This window comes from Durio zibethinus, chromosome 16 (assembly GCF_047325235.1).
Source record: "Durio zibethinus cultivar Kanyao isolate XHJ-2024 chromosome 16, ASM4732523v1, whole genome shotgun sequence".
Lineage (NCBI taxonomy): Eukaryota > Viridiplantae > Streptophyta > Magnoliopsida > Malvales > Malvaceae > Durio > Durio zibethinus.
Window position 1 is genome coordinate 8484301 of NC_143177.1, and position 6127 is coordinate 8490427.

The following is a 6127-nucleotide window of genomic DNA, read 5'->3' on the forward strand; positions in this document are numbered from 1 at the left end:
ATAAGTTATGGTATAGTAAAGATCTAGAAGCTTTCTTTTAAGAGTCTTAGTTGAAGAAGCATTCTTGGATTGAAGAAACCAAGTCCAACCTAAATTGGGAGAAGTCTTCTTTAAGTCCCACTTCAGCCAAACACTCAAGGGGATTTTTAGACCTATAAATACATGATTTAAGTGTTAGGAAAATGGTGTAAGTGGTTGGGGTGATAGACCAATCTATGTCCATAGCTTTAGGTTTTTTAAAGTTTTCTTCTAGTATTCTTTATCATCCTTTTAAGTTCTCAAAACAGTTTTTATTTTTATGTTCTTGCAACTTTAAATTTAAGTTTACGGTTCAAGTTTTCTTTAATTTCAAGTTCTTGCAATTTTATTTTAAGTTCTTTAATTTCATATTCATGTTCTTTAATTTTTGCTCAGTCTCTTTAAAGTTTTCAAATTTAATTTTTGTTCTTGCTTCCATAATTATGGTTTAGGTGCAGATTTTATTTTCAGATTTTATGCTTTTTTTTTATTCCGGTTTTCATGAGTTTTAAGCTTTAAAATTCCAGTTTTTAAGTAGTCTAGCTTAGGAAAAATTCACTGCATGTCTACAATTCAGTTTAGCATAGTTTAGGATTGTTTTTAGCTAATGTTTTTCAGTTTTCTGAACTGTTTTTAAATTCTGCATTTAGTTTACTGCACTGTTTCGGTTTCTGCATTAGTTCTAGGTTTAATTTTCTGTTTTCTGCACTATACAATTTTTCTGCAATTTTTTTTAAGTACTGCATTTGTTTGGTTTGCATAATTCTGTTTTAGATTAATTTACAGCATAATTAAATTAGCTGCTGCATTAGATTTAATTTACTGTTTTTGTTTTCTACATTAGGATTTTTACAGTTTTTATTTTTCTGCATATAGAATTAGGATTGTTTTATCTTTAGTGTAGTAGTTTTAATTTACTGCATTAGTTTTAAAAAATTATTTTAGATTTTCTGCATAGTTTCGGTTTTAGTTTATTGCATTGTTTTAGTGGATTGTTTTGCATGTTAATTTACTTATTACATTGGGTTTAGTTAAATGTTATTTAGTTTAATTTTTAGTTTTGCATAATAGATTAGTTAATTGCTTCTTTGGTTGTTTGAATATAACTAGGGCAAAATAATTTCGATACTTAATTATCCTCTATTTACAATCAATGTGGGAACGATACTCTACTTACTTTATATTACTTGTGCTAACTTTGTGCACTTGTAGATTATCAATCTCAAAGTATAACATTCATCATATAAGATTATAAGTAATCTTAAGTCAAAGGATCACTTATACAACCATCACATGAGAATGTAGCTATAGACACTATGTGAACTATCATATAGCATTCTCATATCAGGTCATGTTCAATGAACTTGTTCTCATAACAAGCACCCATATATTAGCTCAAGTATACCCAAACTTCAACCTATGAGATTGGTTGCTTGCTTTATAAACAAGAGTATAACCATGTATTAGTCTTAACAAATTTTGTCAATGTTCTCTTATTGATAAATCATCAACTAGGAATAATATTTGAACATAAAGCTTTTAGGCAATGATGATCTCATAATTACAATCTCATTGTAATTTCCTTTTGAAGTTTTATTTATATTCTGAGGTATTTATCATATAAGCATCAGCATTGAAATATATGTATACACAAGCTCAATGATAAAGAGGTAATACCTTTATAAGATATCAAATATCAAAGTACTATAAATATGACAATGTCTTGGTCAAAATATGATTCAGTTTGAAAGGTAAATACCAATAGTTGTATCCAAACTCTTCAAAAAAAAATTTTCAAATTGTAATAACTATTCATTTTCCATGTCAACTTCCTCTTCCATGTACTCCTCCTTAAGCATTTTCACAAAACTTGGCAATTTCACCACCATTGGTTCATCCATTAACTCATCCTCATCATTAAAGAAATTTCTTCTTCTCTATAGGAAAATATGGCATTATGCACCTTTTTACCTTGCTTCTTGCTTTTTGATTCGATATTGCTAGACAAGGATCCTAAGGTAGTTTGCCAATTAGCCCATTTGGATTTCTAAGTTTTTAATGGAGATAGCTTGGCTTTGGATTGTGGTGTTCTCAACTTGCAACAATTGTGAAAACATGTCTTCAAGGCTAGGCTTCTTTTCTTAGGATAGATTATAGGCTGGTTGGTGCTAGCAAAAATTGGATGTTTGGTTGGTGTTTTGGTGGTTGCTTTGGTTTTGGTTACAATAAAACTTGGGATGGTTCTTCGATCCTAGATTATAGGTATTATTGTAAGGGTTATAAAAAGGTTTAGGTTATGATGAATATTGCACGGTTTATACCTTAAATTGGAACCTATCAGAGGAATGTGGACCTTTACAAATATCACAAGTTATAAATGGGCTTTAAATTGCTTGAACAAGGGTGATAAGTAACTGGGTTCCTAAGGTTAAAGTGTCTATCTTGTACACCCTAGAATTTTTCTTATAGACCCTTCTTTCGATTCCCTATTGGTAGTTTGTTACCATTTCTTTAATCAGATCATAGCCTTTTTCAATTGATTTGCTCATGACGGCTCCTCCAGTAGCTAAATCATGGTTTTTATTGATGGAGTTAGCCTATTATAAAAAATTTGAACTAAAAGCCACTATAGGAGACCATGGTGGGGAATTTGTGCAATATCTCTTTATACCTCTCCCATGCATTATACAATGTCTCACCATCATATTACTAAAAGGTTGTGATCTCATTCTTCATCTTTGTCATCTTGGCTGATGGAAAAAATTTTGTGAGGAATTTTTGGACTAGAGCAACACGCATTGTAATGGAACTAGAGGGTAGTGAACATAGACAACTCTTCATTTTGTCCCTTAGAGAAAAAAAAATAACCTTAGTCTAATTACATCATCATAAACTTCATTTTATCTAAAAGTATTGCATAATTCAAGGAAATTAAAGAGATAGAGATTAGGATCATCATTTGGTAGTCCTCCAAATTGCACAAAAATTTGGACCATTTGTATGATTGAAAGCTTGATTTCAAACTTGTTGGCTTGGATCATTGACCTTCGAATGGATGGTTGGAAGCCCTTAGGGTTAGGGATAAAATAGTCTTTGATCATTTTTTACCTTCAACTACTGCATTTGCCATAGCGATCAAATTGTTTGTTTTCTTAACTCTAAGTCACCTAAATGTTCTTTTGATTTGTTTATCAAATAGAGCTAAATCAACACTTCAAGATCTGCTTATGCAAACATAAAAAAAAAAAAAAAAGATCAATACAAATTAAAGCAAAAAGTGAAAAGGAAATCTAAATTACAAAGAAAAAAGAAATGTTATTAGTATTGGTTTTCTAACATTAACATAATCCCAAGCAGTACACCAAAAACTTAATTACTGCTTTTTATGCTTATAAGTGCATAGGTTGCATCCAAATAATAATAATGATGAAGTAAAATATCGTTCCCTTAAGAATTATGTTTAGGGCGTGAAAGCAAGTACCAAAAGAGATTCTTTCTAGCTTTATATTTAGACAAATCAAAAAGTTGATTAATTGAAAGAAAAAATAAAGGTGCTGAAAATGTAAGAACCAAGTGCCAAGCTAGCCAACTATAACTTGGTAGCAATAGGGGCTGGCCAAATAAACGAGAAAAGAAAAAAAAGCTAGTTGCAATTAAATTGTAAATGGAAACTAAATAAATGTAAAATAAGGTTGGCCGAATGTAAAGAGAAATATGATAATAAAAAAACCAAAACTTGAAAGCTTTAAAAGTAAAAGAAAGTGCTTGGAAAATAAAAACTACACATGCAAAGTAAGAAAAGAAAGCTTTTGGTTAAAAATAGAAACAAACTTATATTGAAAATAGCTTGAGAAAACAAAAGAATATTGGCTAGTTTGTCACCCTAGCTGAAACTAAAAAAGAATTACAAGAAACTATTGAAAATCAAAACTAGAGAGAAAATAGGAGAAAGGAAGCAAAAACTAGAACAAGAGATTGAAAGATGTTTTACAGGTGAAATGGTCTAGCTTATTTATAGAACAAAGGTTAGCCAAAGAGGGATAACTTGTGACAATTCCACTTTAGCTTAAATTCTTTTAAGATTGAAATGTGATATTGAATTTGAGAAGAGATTGGTTGAATGTGGGAAACTCTTGGATAAGATGAGCTTGTGTTGGCCAAATAGGATTCCTTATTGGTCCATTTGTGCTTCCATGCTTATGTGTCTTGCCAAATCAACATTATCTTGAAATTTAAATAGGATATTTGGCTAAATTAAAACTCCAAGACCATATTTTCTTGATTTGGTTCACTTGAATAGTAACTCTTTATGATAAGAGTCCTTTGTGTACAATAACTTTTGCTTTAACCTTTTTGAGTTGTTTTACTTGGCTTAAAACTCTTTTAATATTAAAAAGAGTCCTCATTTAATTAAATGTCTTTTTTGGCCAAACATAACATGATCATCCATTGGCTTTTGGATTTGGCTATATCATAGGCCACCTATTGCCAACTTTGCATGGATTTTAGCTTCCCTTAGGTGCATGGCTGAATGGGTTTGTTAATAAGCTTCATATGACTTGGTAGAATATCATCTTCCAATATTGCATGGTTCATGCTATTTATGTTTATATTGAGCAAAACCTAAAAATCAAGATTTCAACACATTAAAGCACCAATTTCCTGAAATTTTCAAAATTTCAAAGCTAAATAAACTTATAAAAAGCTATAAATTTAACAATCATCGCAATTGGGCATTAATGTACAACATAACAGCGAAGGATGTTTAGCTTTGGATTTTATTCAATCCTATGCTTGAGTTATAAACAAGACTCATGTTTGCAAATCTTGAATTCTTACAAATTAAGATGTCATAACAAAATGATCTTGTATGGATTCAATTTTCTTTGTTTATTTTCATTGTGGTTATTCAAGTTTTTGAATGTATGTTTATGTGATAAGTATGGTCAAATCCTACATGTGGTATCAAAGCCTCAGTTTGTTTATGAATTGAATTGGCTTGATCCTTAACTTGTTACCATGTTATAAAAGAGTTTTGTTTTCGGGTTATTTTTAATCTATCTTATTAAATTGAAATTTAATCAAAACTGTTTTGTGAAGATTTCAATTTTGTTTTTGATGACTAATAACTTGATTTAGCTTGTTTAAATATTGATTTAGTCATGGCAATTTGATTACAACACAATGATACACAAGGATATACAAGAATACACAAGAATACACGAGAAAACATGCTATGTAACCAAATGAAAACTCATTTTAATACAATCAATAAGTGAAGTAAATAGATAAATTTTATATTTACGTTATGAATTATTTCGTTACTCAATTACCTTTTTAATTTTGTTAATACATCCTTATAATTTACAATAAATCCTAAAAGACCCATATATTGAATGTATCTTTTCTTTCTTTTACACTTAATAAGGACAAAATAAAAAGAAAATTTAAAGTTTTAGGTTTGTTTCTAATAGTTCTACCTTTTGGAGGGGGGATTATAATGAGATAAACATAACAATCATTAAAAAATTAATTCTCTTACGAGTAGAAAGAGTTAATTTTTAAGATTTTAATTTAAAGTGCTGTAATATGATATTGTTGTATGAGTGAACCTTTAAAAGATCAAATTATAAAATATTATAAAAACATAATTGTGGTGCAATGAGAATTTTTCTCACCATCGACCTACTTATTATTTTGGTTAATGCATAATATTCTAAAATTTTAAAAATTGAATCAAATCCAAATTTAGCTTCCTTTAAAACTAAATTTATTTGAGCTTAATTCTTTTGGTTTGCTTATCCATTTTTTAAGTTAATTTTTTCTATTATTTTCACATTATTTTTTATATATTCAAATAAATTTATATATATAATAATTATTTTTATTTAATAAAAAATTAAAATTTATATAAAAATTAATTAAAAAATATATAATTCAACTTGATTGATATATTTTAGGTATTTTATTTCATAATCGGAAAATAAACTCAAATCAAATTTAATTTTCATCAAATTAAATAAAAAATTAATTTTCATCCGAACACTATGATTTGGAATTTTTTTTTTCTATTTTTTCGTCATCCTTTCCGGTGCTGCTAAACCAACCA

The 6127-nt window shown here is 28.7% G+C and overlaps 1 non-coding gene across 1 annotated transcript; it reads left to right on the plus strand.

Moving 5' to 3' along the window:
• The first annotated feature begins 2651 nt into the window (after positions 1-2651).
• LOC149514264 (small nucleolar RNA R71) lies at positions 2652-2757 on the plus strand. Its single transcript, XR_016328870.1, has one exon. It is a non-coding gene; the product is annotated as a small nucleolar RNA R71 (small nucleolar RNA).
• The last annotated feature ends 3370 nt before the right edge of the window (positions 2758-6127 follow it).